This window comes from Rhinopithecus roxellana, chromosome 4 (genome assembly GCF_007565055.1).
Source record: "Rhinopithecus roxellana isolate Shanxi Qingling chromosome 4, ASM756505v1, whole genome shotgun sequence".
In the NCBI taxonomy this organism is placed as follows: Eukaryota; Metazoa; Chordata; class Mammalia; order Primates; family Cercopithecidae; genus Rhinopithecus; species Rhinopithecus roxellana.
This window is the reverse complement of record NC_044552.1, coordinates 20,558,223-20,579,986: the sequence shown is the minus strand read 5'-3', so window position 1 is coordinate 20,579,986 and position 21,764 is coordinate 20,558,223. Positions and strand designations below refer to the sequence as shown.

The window sequence follows — 21,764 nt, the reverse complement described above, 5'->3', positions numbered from 1 at the left end:
CAGAAAACATAAACGAATGGTGGTTGAATTGATTCTGTGGAAGTTAAAGTTCTACTGAGTTACTGTTTCTTGCATGTAAGAACCAATGTATACTCCACTGAACTGTGATAATCATTGATCCTATTTGTAGAACTGTAAGAAAATGCTTCTCAGGGAGCCTGGGTAGCTCAGTTGGTAGAGCATCAGACTTTTAATCTGAGGGTCCAGGGTTCAACTCCCTGTCCAGGCGCTGAAAGAGTAGTTTTTACTTGCTTAGAATGAGGACACATCAAGAAATCCGTTAAATTTTACCTTAGCCAGTAGCAAAGATTTGAGGACAGAGGGCTAGGTGAAGACAGAGGGCCATCTTTGTTTCAGACGGAGTCTCACTCTGTAGCCCAAGCTGGAGTGCAGTGGAGCCATCTGGGCTCACTGCAACCTTGGCCTCTGGGGCTCAAGCGATTCCCCTGCCGCAGTCTCCCAAGTTGCTGGGACTACAGGCGCACACCACCATACCCGGTTAATTTTTTTGTATTTTTAGTAGAGACGAGGTTACACCATGTTGCAATAGGTGGTCTCCAACTCCTGAGCTCAGGCAATCTACCCGCCTCAGCCTCCCAAAGTGCTGGGATTACAGGAGTGAGACATCACTCCCGGCCTAAAGAGTTCTTAGACATGACATCAAAGATAATTTGTGAAAGAAAAGTTGGTTAATTGTGTATGTGACCAGCAATTGGATGACAGTCCTTGGGCTCCCCTTGGTAAACCGCTCGCCACTTTACCAAGGAAAATGAAAGAGGGCAGTCCTTCAGTCTTAGCGTGGACAGAGAGATAGAGTAAATGAGAAAAAAAAAAAAAAAATTACGAGCATGCTAGCCTTAGCCCATGTTCCATCATCATCCAAAAGCTTACATTACTAACGATAAAAGATTTGCAATATTCCAGAATGGCCCTGTCTAGTGTCATTATAAAGGAAGCTACAAATGAGAGCTGGTGTTCAGGGACTTCCTAAAAGCTCTGTTCCCTGATTGATATAAGCCACAAGAAGAGTAAGATCTTATCTTTATTAGTTTATTATTTTATTCGTGTTTTTGTCAAAGTGGCCCCAAAAGGGATCCAATCAAAACTGTAGCTGTCATGTAATAATTTGAGCTATACATCAGGTTTATCCTCTTTATTTCAGGGGCACCGTTTTTATTTTGTTTAAAATCTTGTGCCTTTGCAAGCAAATGAAGAAACTCTCATTTGATAATTACATATTTATACATGTATCGAAGTATCACTCTATACCCCATATATATGTACAATACTTACTGTCAACTAAAAATCTTAAAATTACACTGCTAACACTAACAATTTCATAAAAGTCAGAAGTTGGAAGTTGTCAGGCTCATGATAACGGATACAAGTTTTGCAACATTCAAATTTTTGCTAGAAAGCCCCACTCTTATCATTGGTCACAAATACTGTCAGTTGTTTTCCTTGAAGTGGCAGGCTCACTTGGTTAATTAAAAAATAAAAAAATCATGTCTGTCAAATACCGAGTCTTAATAACCATAGCTTGTTAATCATTCTTTCAAATAAAAATGGTGTTTTCTGAAAAAGCCACTAGCTGTGCTTGTAACGGAATCAGCTGGAGGAGTGTTTTTCGGGAGATAACATTGTGCTGAAGTATGCAACGGAAGTCCTTTATGTGTACCTTCCATTTCGTCACACAGAACACACACAAGTCGAGTTGAACTTTAATAAAATTGATCATTTTTACCGCATCAAGGGAAAAAATCTCTTCTACGATTGTCTATGAAATTTTTTGATAGAAACAAACAAGACGGTTAACATGATTCCTCTCCGGTGACAGCTGCGTTCGCTCCACGACTGCCTAGATTCTACTCGAGAAGACTACACCTGGTGTTTTGCTTGGCGCCCTCCTCCTGGGCTCGCTATAATAAATGAGTGTCTACTAAGAGGCTCAGACCATCTTTGGCAGGTTGGAAAACACAGACCCGGAGGTTATGGCCTGAGGCCATTTGGTTATCGAGTAGCGAATCTTCAACTTCCTTGGCAGAGATAGGGACAGTGTAAACCATCAGATGCAAAATGAAATAATTAGAAAACGAAAATTTTGTGGTTACTGAAAGGTGATTTTGATGATTGAAATTAAGATTAGTGGGGTTTGTTATTGGTCAGCAGAGTGGCGCAGCGGAAGCGTGCTGGGCCCATAACCCAGAGGTCGATGGATCGAAACCATCCTCTGCTATGAGTTTTATAGCTAAATGCATGACACACCCCCCCCCCCCCACACACACACAAAAGCCAAGTTCCTGGATTTTATGCTTTCAACCATTCCTGAAAACCCCCATTTCTGCTCTGAGTTATGAGTTTCTTTCCTTTGAAATCTCACCTTTCTCCCAAAAGTCACCTACTTCACTGAACCCTACAGTCCTACATTGGAAAATTCCTTTCCTCCCTGGTGTCGGACAAACAAAAGTGTATGCTCCGCTGAGATGTATTTTTATTACTACATTGTATGCGATTTCACCATGGAAATGACAAAACCCACATTTACTTCTGCTAATTGCTGGGATATTCTCTTTCTTATTAATTATTTGCTTTAATAAGTATTTGACAATGTATAACTTTATTGTTTTAAGCTAGTTGCTCTCCACCTCTCTGCCTTTGTCATTACTTTTGTTGTTTTTCTTGGTCACCAGAAAAGTCCTTTTTTGGGTGCCAATGTTAAGTTCAATAACTAGTTGCTGAAGGGAATCAGTTGGTTCCACCTCTTCAGTCTTCCCTTTTACAAATCGTAGGTAAATCAATAAGGACTGTTGTATTCATCCTATTTGCATTCATCCTATATAGACCAGTTTGATTTCTTACACTTAGTGCAAAAAAAAAAAAAAAAAAACGAAAGAAAGAAACAAGTAATAGCGAACACAAGCAATGTTCAGAGTACACGAATACACTTCTGTCCAATGAATTGACTCCATGGAATTCAAACCACCTCCTTAGTTGTCTTTTCTGAGTCCAATAATTCATTTATAACACCAGTCAACATTAGTGATATGTGCTAAAATCATTTCTCAATATGAATAAGAATCTCTTCTTAGGATCTATGTGGCTTGGTTGGTACAATACCAGACTTTTACTTTGAGAGTAAAGGGATCAAACTCTTGTCCAGATGTAGTGGCAGGCCGAGTGCAGTGGCTCACACCTGTAATCCCAGCACTTTGGGAGGCAGAGGCAGGTGGATCACTTGAGATCAGGAGTTAGAGACCAGTCTGACCAACATGGTGAAACCCTGTCTCTACTAAAAATACAAAATTAGCCAGGTATGGTGGTGCATGCCTGTAGTCCTTGCCACTCACGGGGCTGAGGCACGAGAATCGCTAAAACGAGGGAGGCACAGGTTGCAGCGAGCCAAGATCATGCCACCACACTCCAGCCTGGGTGACAAAAGCAAAACTCCTTCTCAAAAAACAAAACAAAACAGATGTAGTGGTGTTTTCTGGTTTGTACAGCCAGGTTTCTATGTATTTGAGTGGCCATACTTAAGAAACCATACCCGAAGTGTTTCATACGTACTTGGATATGATTTAAATGCTAAATTCTGGAACCCTTAGGCCCTTTTGGAAGGTGGTGAGTGTATTTGGTGAGAGAGACTGGGGTCATAGGTGGACAGAGGGCCTATCTGGTAGGCAGCCTCTAAGATGACCCCCAATAATCTCTACCTTCTGATATTCTTGCCCTGGTGTAGTTCCCTATGTACCAGGGGTGGTCTTTGTGTCTAATGTAAGTGATAAATTTAGCTCTAGAGGGAAGCCAGTTACTATGTCACCAGCTGTCCTGTGTAGTAGCCCTTTTGGGGAGGGAGTGAGCCTTCCTGCCAACACCTACTAGGGATATTGGAAGAAGATCCTCCAGACCCAGTCAAGCCTTATGATGACTAGAGCCCTAGCCTGGCATCTTGATTGCAACCCCATGAGGAACCCTGAGCTGGAACTACCCAAATACAACACTTTGATTTTCTGAGTTACAGACACAGTAAGATAATAAATGTGTTGTTTTAAACCACTACATTTGGAGGTATTTGTTACAGCAATTGATAAGCAATACAAATCTCAAATAAATTTAGTTTATAACTTAAGGCTCCCTGGACTATTCAAGAAATGCACTTCCAGGATGCCGATCTACTATAGGTCACCTCGTGGCTTTGATTTAACAAGATGAAGATATTTTCTAATTTCTTTACTTGGTGAATTCCTAAGTGACAGGACTACTTTTCGGGCATTCACTAGGGATGATAGTTGAGTTTTCTCTCTAGATTATTATTAATCTGCATGTATGACACTGAGGACGTGTGGAGTGGTTCTCCATTTTTAGCAGGTCCTAGTGACTTCAGTTTTCCTCAATTTAGAAGCTGCTAAAGCATAAGCCCAAATTTGCCTCCATGAGCAAGAGCTGTAAAAGCATAAGCAACTGGGTGTTGTGGTGCTCTGCTTATCTGTGTTCTCATTTCCTTTTACATTTGTTTTACATGTCTCTTAGGTTTCTTTAATGTTATATAACTTCATTGTCTAAAACAAACTTTTAAATAATTGATTTAGAACATATTTTAATAAAAGTACAAATCATATGGGTATAGGTAAATGAATTTTCACACAGGAAGCCTATGAGTAACCTCCATCTAGATCAAGAAATAGAATATTACCAGCACCTCAGAGACTCCCTTTATGCTGCCTTTCAGTTACTTTTCCCTTCTTCCTGTAAGGTAACAACCATCCCAACTTCTAACAGCAGAGTTCACTTCTTCCTGTCCTTTCAATTTGTTTTCCCTCTTTTGTATTTGTTTTCTTTACTCAATTATGCCTGTAAATTAATAATTGTTACTAAATGTAGCAGTAATTTCATTTTCATGGCAGTAGAATGTTCCATTGTATTTTTATTATCCAGTTTATTCTACCGTTGATGTACAGTTATGCTGTTTCTATTTTGGGGCTATTATAAATAACATCGAAAAACAGGAGGTTTTTTTATATGTCACAGTGCCCATACGTATTCATTTTGTTAGATTTATACACAGGAGTGAAATACTTTCACCTTTCACATTTACATCTAAAATCCATTGATATTAATTTTTGTTTATGTAATTTATAGGTCAAAACTTATTTTTCTTCATTAGATATCCAAAGAATGTAGTACGACATATTAAAAAGACTACGGATTCCCTCACTACTATACATTGCTATCTTTTTCATAAATTGTGTGTACAAATATTTGGTTCTGTTTCTGGATGCTGTATTTGGTTACACTGTTCTATTATTATATCATTATGAAAATTGCCTACTATCTTAATTATCGTAACATTGTAATAAGCTTTGATATCTGTCTATGTACATCCTCTCATTCTGTGCTTTTCGAGGTAGCCTTGGCTATTCTTGGATCTTTGCCTGGTTATAAAATGTTCAGAATGAGCTTGTCAGTTTTCACAACAATAGTGTCTTTTAATTTAGCTGCATAGACTTTATAATTTATTTTAAGGAGAATTGTAATCTTTTATTCTTCCATTCAATTAATACAGTATATCATTAGAATGATTTAGGTATTCTTTACATTCTTTTGGCAATATTTTATTGTTTTCTGAATAGAGGTCCTGCACAGGTTTGTAAGAGTTATTTCTAGGTTGAAAATGTTTTTTGGAGCTATTGCAAATAATATCATCTTAAACATGTTATCGAGGCATAACATACATACATAAAACTCCACCTATAAGTGTAAACCTTGATGAAGTTTCACAAACTGAACACACTCATGTAAACAGCATCCACTGAATCAAATTATAATGTATTATTAATGTATTAAGGAGTGTAGTCTTAGGGAAGTCTACTTAGGGGAAGAAAGTGGGAAAACTACTGGTCACGGCCAGACATGGTGGCTCATATCTGTAATCCCAGCGCTTTAGGAGGCTGAAGCGGGAGGATCACTTGAGGTCAGGAGTTCAAGACCAGCCTGGGCAAAACAGTGATACCCATCTCTACTAAAAATACAAAAATTAGTTGGGTGCAGTGGTGCATACCTGTAATCCCAGCTACTTGGGAGGCTGAGGCAGGAGAATCACTTGAACCAAGTAGGCAGAGCTTACAGTGAACCAAGATTGCGCCACTGCATTCCAGCCTGGGTGACAGAGCAAGACACGTCTCAAAAAAAAAAAAAAAAAAAAAAAAAATTGGTCAGCCACTGTATCCAACTGATCAAAGGTTTGCTCCATAGAGCATTAATAGCCCTGCATATAGAAGTTGTACATATGCAGATATCAAAGATCTCTCAGCAGCTCATGTTTCAACAGCAACAGAGAAGCTTTATAGCAGAAGACGAGAAGTTCAACAGAGGTGAACAGTGAAGTCCTGTTGTTTTCTGCACACAGAGGAAATTGGTTGCCATGACTATTGGGGTAAAACAAGTTGCAAAGTAAGATGGCAAGAGAATCGGAGGTGGCACGAAAGATATATCTGATACCCAAGAGTATGCTTGTCTTACAAAATATTTTAGGAAGTGTTCCTTTCTCTCTATTGCTTGAGAGTTTATGCAAGATTCATGTTATTTGTTTCATAAATATTTGGAAGAATTCACCTTTGAAGCAGCATAGGTCTGGAGTTTTATCTGTAAGGTTTTAATACCCAAGAGTATGCTTGTCTTACAAAATATTTTAGGAAGTGTTCCCAAGAGTATGCTTGTCTTACAAAATATTTTAGGAAGTGTTCCTTTCTCTCTATTGCTTGAGAGTTTATGCAAGATTCATGTTATTTGTTTCATAAATATTTGGAAGAATTCACCTTTGAAGCAGCATAGGTCTGGAGTTTTATCTGTAAGGTTTTAAATTACCGATTCATTTGTTTAATAGGTATAGGACTATTTAAATTTTCTATTACTTCCTGTATCAGTTTTTGTAACCTGTGTCTTCCTAGGAATTTTTTCATTTCATCTACATTTTTAAACGCATTGCCATGTTATTATTTATAATATTCTCTCATACACTTTTTACTGTGTGCGGGGATGTATAGTGATGTCCTCTTTTATTTTTATTTATTTATTTATTTTTTTGAGATGGAATTTCACTCTTGTTGCCCACGCTGGAGTGCAATGGCACAATCTCAGCTCACCGCAACCTTGCCTCCCGGGTTCAAGCAATTCTCCTGCCTCAGCTTCCCAAGTAAGTGGGATTACAGGTGTGAGCCACCATGCCAGGCTAATTTTGTATTTTTAGTAGAAACAGGGTTTTGCCACGTTGGCCAGGCTGGTTTCAAACCCCTGACCTCAGGTGATCCACCTGCCCCAGCCTCCCAAAGTGCTGGGATTATAGGCATGAGCCACCACACCCAGCCTATTTATAATATTCTCTTATATACTTTTTACTGTGTGCAGGGATGTATAGTGATGTCCTTTTTTCATTTCTGATATTAGTAATTTATGTGAACTCATATATAAGAATATATCTTATCAGACTTGCTAGGTAGTTATCAATTTTGTTAATATTTTCAAGTAACCAGTCCTTGGCTTTGTTTATTTTCTTTATATGTTTGTTTTCCATTTCATTTTTCTGCTTTTAACTCTCTTGTTTTCTTCTTTTATGACCTATAATATGATTTCCTGTTCTTCTAAAAGTCCTTAAAAGTTTATTTTTTTAAGTTTTTTAAAAAAATGTATTCAAGACTATACCTTTGTCAACTGAAAAATCATGAGATGTATAAATTTGGAAAGAATACTTTACTTTTTAAAAATAGTTACAGCCTGTAAGCTGGCTATACTGACAGGTTGGAAAGTGTAGCTTCCAGCCAAAGCCAGAAGGAGACACTTCAAAGGAGGAGGAATTAGGCAGGAGTTTTATGCTGAACAGGTTTGCTACACACACATATTTAACAGGTTATAGGAGGAGTTATGAATATTTTCAAAGGGGGAATGTGCATATACATGATAAGTAAACATGTAGTTACATGTCACTTATGTTTATTATGTTACTATGGGGTTGAGACTTAATATTTAAAAATATTACAATTAACCCCTATACATCAAAAGGTGAAGCAGGGACACGAAGGAAAAGCAGAGACATGAAGCATGAAGTTACTGAAACTAGTCTGTTGTCTAATCAAAGCTGTAGTTATGGCTTGTGAAATGGAGGGATCAGTTAGTCAGTGTTTGATGGGTGGTAAGCTGTAACTTTTAAAAAAATATCGTTTATCTTTAAGCCGGTGTTTGTTTAGCTGTTAGAGAAAAAGGAGAAAAATTAATCTTGTGGCAATTAGAATAGAGTTTATTTTTTAAGTGTATGGGTGTGTAACTTAACCCTTGTCTGACATGGCCTTTGGTCTTGTTTATAATTTCCTATCTTATTGCCACAAAGAGTTTCTTTCTTCCTTCCTTCCTTCCTTCCTTCCTTCCTTCCTTCCTTCCTTCCTTCCTTCCTTCCTTTCTCTCTCTCTCTCTCTCTTTCGTTCTTCTTTCTTTCTTTCTTTCTTTCTTTCTTTTCTTCTTTCTTCGTTCTTCTTTCTTTCTTTCTTTCTTTCTTCTTTCCTTCTCTTTCTTCTTTTCTTTTCTTCTTTCTTTCTTCTTCTTCTTTCTTCTTTCTTTCTTTCTTTCTTTCTTTCTTTCTTTCTTCTTTCTTTCTTTCTTCTTTCTCTTTCTCTCTTCCTTCCTTCCTCCCTCCCTTTCTCCTTCCTTCCTTCCTTCTCTCTCTCTCTTTTTTCTTTCTTTCTTTCTTTCTTTCTTTCTTTCTTCTTTTTCTTTCTTTCTTTCTTTCTTTCTTCTCTTTCTTTTCTTCTCTTTATTGCGATCTTTCTTTTCTTCTTTCTTTTTTCTTCTTCTTTCTTCTTTCTTTCTTCCTCTTCTCTCTCTCTTTCTTTTTTATTTTTATTTTTTTTAAGACAGAGTCTTGCTCTGTCACCCAGGCTGCAGTAGCACATTCTGGGCTCACTGCAACCTCCACCTCCTGGGTTCCAGAGATTCTCCTGCTTCAGCCTCCTGAGTAGCTGGGATTACAGGCGCCCATCACCATGCCCGGCTAATACAAAGAGTTCATTTCATCAGTCTTATGATCTCTATTTTAACATTAATGCTGGTCAGTTATTGTGTCTAAACTACAAAATGGCGGAAGTATGACGACGTGTATCTAACTTCCCATCCTGTAACCTCCTTATGAAATTTGCATAATCATATGTCAATGTGTCTATTTGGAAACAGAAATAGTGTTCCATGCCAAGCATCTTTTGGGAATCCATGAATCTAATCAACTTTATAAACCTAATGCAAAATTCGTGCAAATAAATGGTTTACAAATTTGAGAAATATACAAGAAAATATAGAAATAAGAGCAAATATTGTTTATTTTAAACTTATTTACAGGGCATTTTAGACATATACAGATATGAAGTACTAATAAACATATAAGCCAATTCAAGAAATAAAAAATTACAAATGAAGGTGAAATCATCTATATTCCCAACTCTTTTCACATCTTCTTCCAAACCTCTTAAAGATAACCACTACTTTGAATTTGATTTTTACCATGTCCTTACATTTCTTTATTTTTACTACATTAGAGTTTTTATTGATATAACTTTTCATGTTTTTAGAATATATATGTATTTTACACTTTACGTACTCATCTGCAATGTGCACATTTATGCTTGAAGAAACTTTCACAGATTGAATCGCAATGGATTTTTGTTTTCAAATTTTTAGCTAGGTGCAATCAGGACTACATTTATTTTTTATTTTATCATATATTGTTTCTCTTCAAGGATGACAACCAAACGAATAAATTTCTTTTTGTTTTCTTTTTTTTCTTCTTTTTCTTTTCTTTTCTTTTCTTTTTTTTTTTTTTTTTTGTTTGTTTTGAGACGGAGTCTTGCTCTGTCGCCCAGGCTGGAGTGCAGTGGCACGATCTCGGCTCAATGCAAACTCCACCTCCCGGGTTCACGCCTTTCTCCTGCCTCAGCCTCCCGAGTAGCTGGGCCCGGCTAATTTTTTGTGTATTTAGTAGAGACGGGGTTTCACCGTGTTAGCCAGGTTGGTCTCGATCTCCTGATCTCATGATCCGCCCGCCTCGGCCTCCCAAAGTGCTGGAATTACAGGCGTGAGCCACCGCGCCCAGCCTTCTTTCCTTTTCTTTTGTTTTTTTTTTTTTTTTCAGACAGGGTCTTGCTGTCTCCCAGGCTGGAGTTCAGTGGTGTGATCTTGGCTCATTGCAGCCTGGACCTCCCAGGCCAAATGACTAAATTTCTAAACTCAGAAAAATTTAAAAATACATTCTCTTGTAGTTAAAATAATTTTTATCAGGATTCCTTTGATGCAATAGAAAGCTGTGTGGTAAGCAGGGGGAAATAATCATATTTAAAATGGCACAGGTTAATCTGGAAACTCTATTATCATAATTAATCAATATCAAAGTGCAGATAATTGGGTAGGAAGATGAAACAAAGCTAGTAATGTTCTCCAGGATTAGGCTGTTCTCATATATAGAGCTAATGTAAGTGGAAAGACATACGTTAGTCCCATAAAAGAAAACAAAGCAGCTCACCAGCAAGAAGACAACATGAGTGGCTTCTGTTTCAGGAAAAGACTGTGGAGAGAGACTGATACTGTGAATATGAAAGACCGTCTTTTGATGCCTTAAGAAAATAGTCACCATGTAGAAACTACTCCAAATCATGAGGAACAAAAAGAGGAAACCTTGAGTAAACATGGCACTTTGAAATATCATAGCATGGTAGTATATAAAATGTTTGTTTTACAGTATATCAGAGAATATCCAAGTCCAACATTAGTGGATTTGCTGGTGGCTATGATGCTTATAATGACCCACATATTGATTAGCATGTTGTTTATTTAGGAATAAATCAATAAGGGAAAAAATTATGGGGAGATTTGAGGTTTGAGCCACGCCCACTTGGAATGACAAGGACTGATAACAACAGCCTGAAATATACTCAGGAGAGAAGAAGTACATACTCAAATGCCCCATGTCATTTTATAAATGTATAGCCCTGTTTTACAACAGGTATCAACAAAAGTACTTCTAATTCCGAAGGATGATATTATATATGGAACACCCTGATGATAATTGTTATAATGTTAGCCAAAGTTAGGTGCATAAGAATCACATCTAAGGGGTTCTTCTGATGGGGCTGAAATAAGAAGATGTACATACATGTAATGAATAGCAATAAGTTCCCCATGAGCCCAATGCCAGTTTGAAAGACAGGTAAGATTCCCAGTGTTGTGTCACTTGAATACAAAATATTCACGGTTTTCTTGGATCTTTTGATTAAAGCCAGCACAGCCTAAACAGCAGCATAAATATATTCCACATATGAAAGTTTAGCAATCACTGAATTCTTAGAAAGAAATTTCAATTTTGACATGGAAATTATCATGAACGAGGGACAAATCTATCATGAAAGAGGGACAAATACTCAACTATACATGAATTCATTACATTTTTGTGGGATTTCCAGAGGCTGGATGCCATGTATTGTTCAAATATCTAGAGAGCAGATTAAGTTTACGTGGCAGTTGGGCTTTGCATACACATTTTTACCATTTGTTCTAGCCCATTTTTTAGGATTAGTCTGTTCTATTTTAAAGACAGTTTCCCATGTAATAAAAAACAATCTTATTTCAAATTCCAGTATTGTATTTTAATTGTAAACTTATAACTGGAAATATTTTGTACTTTTTATATACAGGTAATATTTATAACCTATAAATAGCAATATATGAATATGAATCCACTTTTCAGAGCACTAATTGTACCACACTGTTATTTTATGAATAATAAAATGTATTTCTAGAATATGGTTAACTACTGAGTAATTTATGTCATTAAATGCTAAACTTGCTTGTTCTGAAAAACTTTCTTTGCTTAGGAAGCATATTTAATATTTTTACAAATGTAATAAAGGTTTAATTGAAGTTGACAAAGTGATCAAATGTAATAAGGTATTAAATAAATTTACTTTCCAGTTAGCCAACAGGGTTGATGAAGTCCTTTTCATTTAATGGATAAACAGCCCTTCTCCTGACACTGAATTACCATCTAGTTATTACATAACTTTCTATGTTTCCTTACAGCAAGGTATATTATAAACTTGGTCTCCAGCTTGCCCTGCAGTATTCAGAATACTGTACACATGCACACACATTCTATTGATTCTGTTTCTCTGGAGACCTCAGACTTAGACACCAGGGAAGTGGAAATGCAACCTGCATGCCCAGGGCCAGATGCAAGCTCCAAAAAGTCCTAAGAGAACCTTTGGCTTGTACCTCTGATTGATCTTTGGAGTCCGTACAAGCAGAAGATGATAGCTAAGGCAGAGTTGCAGGTGGCTTGGCTTAGAGATAAGGAGTACGCCAGCTCAGAGCCCATCTGCAAAGACCAGAGTGTTGGTTTTTTTCTCCCTCTAGATAGTTATGAAAATCTTTGTCAAGTCACTGGCTGACTGCTAAGGTAACGTAACTTCAGTGAAAACACATGACAAGCGATATAGTCTTTGCAAAAATAGTTTGGGAAACTCACTAAAGAAACAGATGACTGAAATCCTCAAACATCAAAAATCAACTAGAGCAAACCCTGTGGAGGAGGAAACATCTGATATCCAGAGTTTCCAGATTATAATACTCAAAATGTCCACTTTTCAACAAAAAACTACAAGGCATAAAGAAACAGAAATATGTGGCTCATTCACAGGGAAAAAAAGAAATGGACAGAAACTGTCCCTGAGGAAGCCCAGACATTGGGTTTGCTAGACAAAGACTTTAAATCAACTGTCTTAAATGTGCTCAAAGAGCTAAAGGAAACCAAGAACAAAGAACTGAATGAAACCAAAAGAATGGTGTATAAACAAGTAAAGAGAATATAAACATATAAAGAGAATAAAAATATAGAATGATAAAATGGAATCAAATAGAAATTATAGAGTTGAAAAGTATAATAGTTTAAAAATTTACTAGGGGTGCTCAACAGCAGATTTGAGGATGCGAAAGAAGGAACCACTGAGCTTGAAGATAGGACAATTGAAAATATCTAGTCTGCTCATGCCTGCAATCCCAGAACTTTGGGAGACTGAGGAAGGCAGATCGCTTGAGCCCAGGAGTTCGAGACCAGCCTGTCCAACATAGTGAAACCCCATCTCTACTAAAAATACAAAACTTAGCCAGGCGTGGTGGCGCATGCCTATAGTCCCAGCTACTCGGGTGGTTGAGGCAGGAGAATCGTTTGAACTAGGGAGATGGAAGTTGCAGTGTGCCAAGGTCATGCCTCTGCACTCCAGCCTGGGCGACAGTGAGACTCCATCTCAAAAAAAAAAAAAAAAAAGAAAAAAATCTTCACAATCTTGTGGTAAGAAAAATTTTCTTAGGACATAGAAAACACTAACAATAAAAAATGTTAAATACAATCTCACTAAAATTAAAATCTGCTCTTCAAAAAACACCATTAATAAGATGAAAAAGGACAGCCAAAAATTGTTAGAAAATATCTGTAATACATATATCTGACAATAAACCTGTATCTAGGCTATATGATTTACCTCACAACCTCACAACAACATAATACCTATTAAATAAGGAGCAGCTGAGCACGGTGGCCCACGTCTGTAATCCCAGCACTTTGGGAGGCCAAGGCAGGTGGATCACAAGGTCAAGAAATCAAGATCATCCTGGCCAACATGGTGAAACCCTGTCTCTACTAAAAATACAAAAATTAGCTGGCCATGGTGGCGTATGCCTGTAGTCCCAGCTACTTGGGAGGCTGAGGCAGGAGAATCGCTTGAACCTGGGAGGCAGATGTTGCAGTGAGCTGAGATTGTGCCACTGCACTCCAGCCTGGTGAAAGAGGAAGACTCAGTCAAGAAGAAGAAGAGGAAGAGGAAGAGGAAGGAGCAAAAGGTTTCAATAAATACTTCATAAAATAAGATGAATGAATGGCCAATAAAGCATTCAATAATGAATGCTCAACATCTTTATTCATTAGGCTAATGTAAATTAAAACCATTGTGAGATTCCACTACACACCCACTAGACTGGCTAAAGTTATTAAAGTTAACATACTGAAAATACCAAGTGTTGGCAAGGGTGTGTAGCAACGAAAACTTTTAAGTTCCTGGTGAGAATGTAAAGTTGTTCAAATACTTTGGAAATCACCGGACAGTTTTTATCTATTTAAAGACATGCCCAAAGAACTGTATCCTAATTTTCATAGCAGCTTTTTTTGAAATAGTTGAAAACTGGAAACAACCTAAATGTCCATTAATATGTGAATGAACAAACAATGATATATTCATATAATGGACTATTACTCAGCAATAAAATGAAATGCACCACTGATACATACAACAATGTGGATGAATCTGAAGAACATTACTCTGAATAAAAGAAGCCAAGCAGAACCAGTTCAGCGGCTGATGCCTGTAATCCCAGTACTTTGGGAGGCCGAGGTGGGGGAATCACTTGAGGTCAGGAGTTCAAGACCAGGCTGGCCAACATAGTGAAACCCCCGTCTCTACTGAAAATAAAAAAATTAGCCAGGCATGGTGGTGCGCATCTGTAATCCCAGCTACTTAGGAGGCTAAGGCAGGAGAATCGCTTGAACTCGGGAGGCAAAGTTGCTGTGAGCCGAGATCGTGCCACTGCACTCCAGCCTTGGTGACAGAGTGAGACTCTGTCTCAAAAAAAAAAAAAAAAAAAAAAAAAAAGACAGAAGCCAGACGGAAAAGAAGAGATACTCTATTGCTCCATTTATAATAAATCTTATGAGTCACAACTAATGTAATAGAAATTAGAGCCATTGGTTGACTGGGCCCAAGTCGAGGGTGCACTGATTGCAAAAGAACATGTGGGAAATTTGGGGAGAAGAAAATGTTCTGATTGAGGTGGTTGTGACGTTGTGTGTGTGTGTCAAAATGATGAAACTGTACAACTTAAAATGACTCTTTTGTACATAAGTTATACCTCAATAAAGTTTATGCACACACAAAACAAGAAAAACAGGATTAGTAAGATAGAAAATTCAGAATACATTGAATTAAATAGAAAGAAGATTAAAAATATATTAGATGTAATAAACAACGAAAAGGGAAGAGAGAAAAAGTAGGTAAAGAAGGAATAAAATGAAGAGTTAGTATCAATAAAAAGAAAATAAAAAAGAGGAAATATTAAAAAGAAACATAATTAAATTACCAAAAGATAAGAAAAGTATTGGTGATGGCTAAAATATAGAAAAGTTGTGAACACACTTTTAGAATAAACAGCAACCAATAAGTGAGTCAGAGAAAGTGCTTGAAAAGGAGACAAAGGTTATAAATTAGTATCCAGATATGCAGGGAAAGAGGAAAGAGAACACAAATATATAATTATTATGGCATTTTATTTACAGCATGTTATGTAAAATCCTACAAAGGAAAGTTTGGGAAGAAGAAGGTAAAGTAATAAACCAATATGAAAATAGCAATGTTTACAAAAGGAAAATGATTTTACTTTAAGATAATCTGAAATATCAAAGCGTTAAAAAAAAAAACAGAAAAATTAAGCAAAGACGTCAAGGAGGGAAAATATATTTTAAAATAATACCTGAATTGTTAAATATATTTCTAAATTATCGATACTAAAAATTAAAAGAATAATTAAAAGCAGTGTTAAAATAAAATCAGAAATATTGTTTAACAGAAGATGATTTAAAAAGAATACAAACCTGAGGTCAGGAGTTCAAGACCAGCCTGGCCAACATGATGAAACTTCGTCTTTACTAAAAACACAAAAATTAGCCAGGCGTGGTGGCACATGCCTGTAATTCCAGCTACTCCAGAGGCTAAGGCAGGAGAGTCGTTTGAGCCCTGGAGGCAGAGGTTGCAGTGAGCCAAGATAGCACCACTGCACTCCAGCCTGGGCAACAAGAGCAAGACTCCATCTCAAAAAATAAAATAAAATAAAATATAAAAAGAATATAAAACATTTTCAACTTAAATATAAAGATGATTTGTAAAAGAATATAAAACATTTAATAAAATAAGACAGTATGAATAGAGAGGGAATAGAAATTGAGGGGGAGCAGTATAAAGATAAAAAGAATGAAGAGAGAGAAAAAAGAAAAATAAGATATGAAAATCAGTGAAAAGAAAGTGTACGATAAGAAATAGACACTATAGTAATGAAAGAAACAATACTAAAAGAAGATACAGAATGAGAAAAAAAGAATGCGACCCGGCTCGGTGGCTCATGCCTGTAATCCCAGCACTTTGGGAGGCCAAGGTGGGCGGATCACGAGGTCAGGAAATCGAGACCACCCTGGCTAACACGGTGAAACCCCATCTCTACTAAAAATACAAAAAACAAAAACAAACAAAAAAAAAAAAACACAAAACTTAGCCGGGCCTGGCGGCGGGCGCCTGTAGTCCCAGCAGCTGGGGAGGCTGAGGCAGGAGAATGGCGTGAACCCGGGAGGCGGAGCTTGCAGTGAGCCGAGATCGCGCCACCGCATTCCAGCGAGACTCGGTCTCAAAAAAAAATAAAAATAAAAATTAAAATTAAAATTAAAAAAAAGAAAGAAAGAAAAAAAGAAAAAAAAAAGAATGCTAGAATTTGGAGAGTTTTGTGTAAAAAATTGTAAAAGGACAGCAAAAGAATAAAAGTCATACAAATCCACTTCTGAAGTCAGAGAAAAGCAAAACCACCTGAGGAATATTGTGAGCTTTAATCATAGAAAGAGAAGAGCTTTGTAGAGAAGTGGTTGTAAGAAAAAAATATAAAATATCTGGAAACTATGCAAAGCATTTCAAATATAAATTTGAAAACATTTCAAATGTGAAAACATGGACCAATACAATATAGAGAAAAATAAGGGAAGTTATAACAGTACAGAAGAAGAGGTTATCCAGAATGGAGAAGTAAAGAGAAATCCATAATTGGATTTTTAAAAAATTACTTAAGGTATAAAGTATAGGAAGAATAAAAATTCTGAGGAGATGTAATACATGAAATTAACTAAAGCTTGATTAAATAATATCAAAATAGTATATAAAGTATGGGGAGAATTTTTAAAATAAAGAATATCAAAGTAGAAAATGAAATATATAGAGAAAGAATATAAAGATAAGGTTACTTATTTAATAAATACTTGCTGAGCACTTATGTGTAAGCAATGTTCTAACACTTTACAGATACTTAACATAACTAACCCTCACAACATCCTGTGAGGTAGGTAAAATTATTATTCCAAATTTACAGATGAGGACAAGAAGAGATTGAGTAACTTGCCCAGGTTCTCACAGCTCATATGTTGCAAAATTGTACTTGACCCAGGCAGTGGAGCCCATCCTGTTAACCACTACGGAGAAAATAAGCAGCAGAGAAGAAAAAGAGAAATGAAGGAAGAGAGAAAAATTTAAAAAAGAACAAAAATGTAAACAGTCAGTACTTGGTAACCAAAATTAATGAAGTAAGACTGAAATAGAGGAAGGAAAATAGAAAGCTTGAATTACATTAATTTTGGAAGAGAAAGAATAGGAGTTATACTGGCTGTTAAATTTGGGGGGACCAAAGCAAAACGAAAACACAAGGGGCCTCTTGTTAATAAATTACTAAGAATTTCAAGACAATGACAGCAGAACATTAAATCACGTATGAGGCCCTTCTATACATGGAGAAATAAGACAAGGAAAAGCTTTCAAGAATCCTTAAACTGCCTTTGAACTCTCAGAGCAGGGGCCTTTGAAGACTATTTACCACAGGAGATTGCTGCTGCCCAAAACTGCAGGCAGATACTCTTGTGCTGTGCAGAGAGGCCAAGGCTGGCTCCCTCCCTTTTAGGGAAGGCTCATCTGTGTTTTGACTTGTCATCCTTAGTGCACATGCCTTTGTGGAGGGTGGATTGCTCTGATGCATCCAGAGAAGCTGCAAATAGCTCTTCCAGATGCCAAATATCATCATGGTGAATTTATTAGAATTATTAACTGAAGGTGCAAAGCCACCACCTGGAAACACACACTTTTTCCTGCCTGAACAATGCAATAGAATTTTCTGCTGCATTCCCCAAGGCTCTAGGACTGTGATGGGAGAAATTAATCAGTTTAATTTCACTCAGCCAATAAAATTACCGCAAGTTTTACTATTGCTTGGGCCTTGTTGCATCTTCCCAAAGAATATTTTTTCCCTTAAGATGCTGCTATGGCTTTTTTCATTTGGAGCAGGTTTATATTTCTGAAGTTTCCTTAAAAAGCAAACTTAATACTGTTTTGTTTAATGAGTCAATTCAATTTTTAATTGAATTCTCAGTACCTATATTAATTGGTATGTACAAAGTGATTTTCCTAAGATTTTAAAATTTTTACTGTATTTTAATTGCTTCCAACAACTTAAGTGTTAAATATTATAAAGTATATTTTACTGTGAAAATTCGAATGTACATTCAAATGACATACACACAAAAATGCAATATATAAAAGTAAAAATTTTTTTTGCAAATACAAATTTACCCAATAAAAGTGAAGAAATAAAATATTGCCAATACTTTGAAGCCCTAAATCTGCCCTTCTCAATCTCATCTTCCTTTCTTCCTCTGTAGAATAATTATTTTATATTTATCATTCTTTTTACTGTTCTCAATTGATTTGCCACATATATATGCATTATGAGAGAATATGTTAAGTTTGCATGTTTCTGAACTTTATATCAATGTTGTTCACACTTCTACATTCTGCTTTGTGAAGCTGGGGCTGGGACTGCAAACCTCACCCTGTACCCTCTCTCAGAATCTAGCAGTGGAGGACTCTAGAAGGACAATGGAAGGCTGGAAAAGAGAGTACAAACTCTCAATTCTGTTGTTCTCTTCCTGTTAGCATCATCCCAGCAGCACTTCACTCTGTAGCAGCAGTAAGTTCCAGCAGCAATTAGTTCACGTTTTCAGTGTTGTTTTCCACACTCCCAGAACCAGCCTCATTATATCCTCTCGAAGATCACAGCACCATCTGGCCAGTGACCCCTCCTCAGAGATCTGGCTTCAGCACTGAGTCTCTTTCTCCAAGCTTCGAGCTTCTAATAACCTCACCTCTTGCACGTGTATTTCTCAGCTCTTGGGGTGGTAGCTGTTTCATGATGTTGCTACTGTTCCTTTTTGCCTTTTTAGTCTTCCAATACCCATTTTACCAATTCCACCTAATACATCCTGTTAAAATAATCAGTGTGCTCTCTGTTTTCCTTACTTGATACTAATACACCTCACGTGTATGAATCAAAAGACAAAATTTATTTTCCAGTTTTTGAACTTTATATCTATATTGTCTTTTTATTCTTTGTCTGCCTTCTTTTCCACAACTTTTGGTTTGTGATATTCATCCATGTTATTGAATGTACCTGGAGACCATTCACTTTACATTGTGGTATTGTATTCCCCTGCACAGGTATATCACAATTAATTTATTTATTTTCTGGTGTTTGTTTTTGTGAATACACATTCAGATACCTTCCAGGTTTTCTATATTCTAAATAATACTGCTATAAACATTCCTGTATTTGCCTTGTAGTACAAATGTATAAGCTTTCTATAAGGCAGTGGTTTCCCAAATATTGGGTTTTATAGTTTTAGCTCTTATATTTAGCTCTTTAATCCATTGAGTCAATTTTTGTATATGGTGTGAGGTAAGTGTCAAACTTTATTCTTTTGCACATGTCTATCAATTTGTCCCGGCACCATTTGTTGGAAAGACTGTTCTTTTCCCATTGAATAGTCTTGGACTCTTGGAAAAAGTCAGTTGACCATAGACATAAGGGTTTATTTCTGACCTCTCAACTGCAGATTTCATTCATCTATATATTTATTCTTATGGCAGTGCAACATTGTTTTAATTACTGTTGCTCTATAGTAAATTTTGAAATCAGGAATTGTGAGTCTTTCAACCTTGTTCTAGTTTTTCAAGGGTTCCATGCAATTGTAGATGTATTTTTGGGGTTGAAGAAATTCCCTTCTATTTCTAGTTTGTTGAGACTTTTGATCATGAAAGAGTGTTTAATTTTTGTCAGATGTGTTTCTTCATCTTTTGAGATGATCATGTAGTTTTTGGTTTTTATTCTGTTGACATGGTGTATCACATTAACTGATTTTCAGAATTTAAAACAATCTTGCACTTCTGGGATAAATCCCACTTGGTGATGATATCTAATTCTTTTTACATGTTGTTGGATTCGTATTGCTGGTGTTTTGTTGAGTGTTTTTATGTCTGTATTCATAAGAAATATTGGTCTGTAGTTTTCTTGTGATGGCTTTGCCTGGTTTTGGTATAAGGATACTGGTACTGGCCACATAGAATGAGTTGAGAAGTGTTCCCTCCTTTTCTGTTGTTTGGAAGAGTCTGTGAAGAGTTGGTATTCATTCTTTTAAGTGTTTGGTAGAATTCAACACTGAAGCCATCTAGGTCTGGACATTTATTTGTATACAGTTTTTTATTACTAATTTATCTCTTTATTATAGATCTATTCAGATTGTCTATTTCTTCTGGAGTCAGTTTCAGTAGTTTGCATCATTACAGGGATTTGTCTGTTCCATCTAAGTTATCTAATGTTTTGGCATACAGTTTTTCACAGCATTCCTTTATAGTCTTTTTATTTCTATATGGTTAGTAGTAATGCTCACTCTTTCATTTTTGGGTTCCAATAATTTCGGTTTTCTTTTTTTCTTGTACAGTCTAGCTAAAGGTTTGCTAATTTTGTTGACTTTTTAAAGAGCTAGTTTTTCATTTCACTGATTTTCTTTACATTTTTCTATTACTAATTTCATTAATTTCACTGTTATCCTGAATTTTGCTTCTGTTTAGTTTGGTCTTTTTCCAGTGTCTTAAGGTGAAAGCTTAGTTTACTCATTTGATATCTTTCTTCTTTTTTAATATGGGCATTTATAGCTATAAATTTTCCTCTAAACCCTAATTTACCTGAATCCTATAAGTTTTGGTATGTTGTTTCTTCATTTTCATTTATCTCAAGTATTTTCTAATTTATCTTAATATTTCTTCTTTAACCCTCTGGCTATTTAGAAATTTAATTTCCACATATTTGTGGATTTTTAAATTTCTCTGTGTTTGATTTCTGATTTCATTCCATCATGATCAGACAACATAATTTGCATTATTTCTACCCTTTTCAATTTATTTGGATTTGTTTTATGACCTAGCATAGGATCTATCTCAGAGAATGTTCCATATGCTCTTGAGAAGAATGCACATTCTGCTGCTGTTTAATGGAGATTCTATAAATATTTGTTAGGTCTAGTTGGGTTTATAGCATTCTTCAAGTCTTGTGTTTCCCTACTGACCATTTTGTAGTTGTTCTATTCATTATTGAAAGTGGGGCTGAGGATTCCAACTATTATTTTTGCATTGTCTATTTTTTTCTTCATTTCTGTCACTTTTGTCTTTATGTATTTTGGTGTTCTTATTAATTGCGTGATGTTTATAATTATGATATCTTCCTGATGGATTAGCCCTTTTTGTCCTTACTTGTCCCTAGTAACATTATTTGTTTTAAAGCCTACTTTTTCTATTAGTATAGCCATTACAGCTTTTTTTGGATGAAGTTTGCATGACATATGTTTTACATCCTTTTACTTTCAATTTACTTGTATCTTTAAATGTAAATGGTGTCTTCTCTAGACAAAAGATAGTTGAATACTGTTTCTTTATCCACCCTGACAATCTCTGCCTTTTGATTGAATTGCTTAATATATGTACATGTAATATTATTATTACAAT

At 36.2% G+C, this 21,764-nt stretch overlaps 2 non-coding genes and 1 pseudogene across 2 annotated transcripts; 2 read left to right on the top strand and 1 right to left on the bottom strand.

The window, feature by feature from the left end:
- The first annotated feature begins 156 nt into the window (after window positions 1–156).
- On the top strand, window positions 157–229 carry TRNAK-UUU. The gene has a single exon. It is a non-coding gene; the product is annotated as a tRNA-Lys (tRNA).
- Window positions 230–2,164: 1,935 nt separating this feature from the next.
- TRNAM-CAU lies at window positions 2,165–2,236 on the top strand. Its single transcript has one exon. It is a non-coding gene; the product is annotated as a tRNA-Met (tRNA).
- Window positions 2,237–10,270: 8,034 nt separating this feature from the next.
- Window positions 10,271–10,839, bottom strand: LOC115896897 (annotated as a pseudogene).
- Between the last annotated feature and the right edge of the window lie 10,925 nt (window positions 10,840–21,764).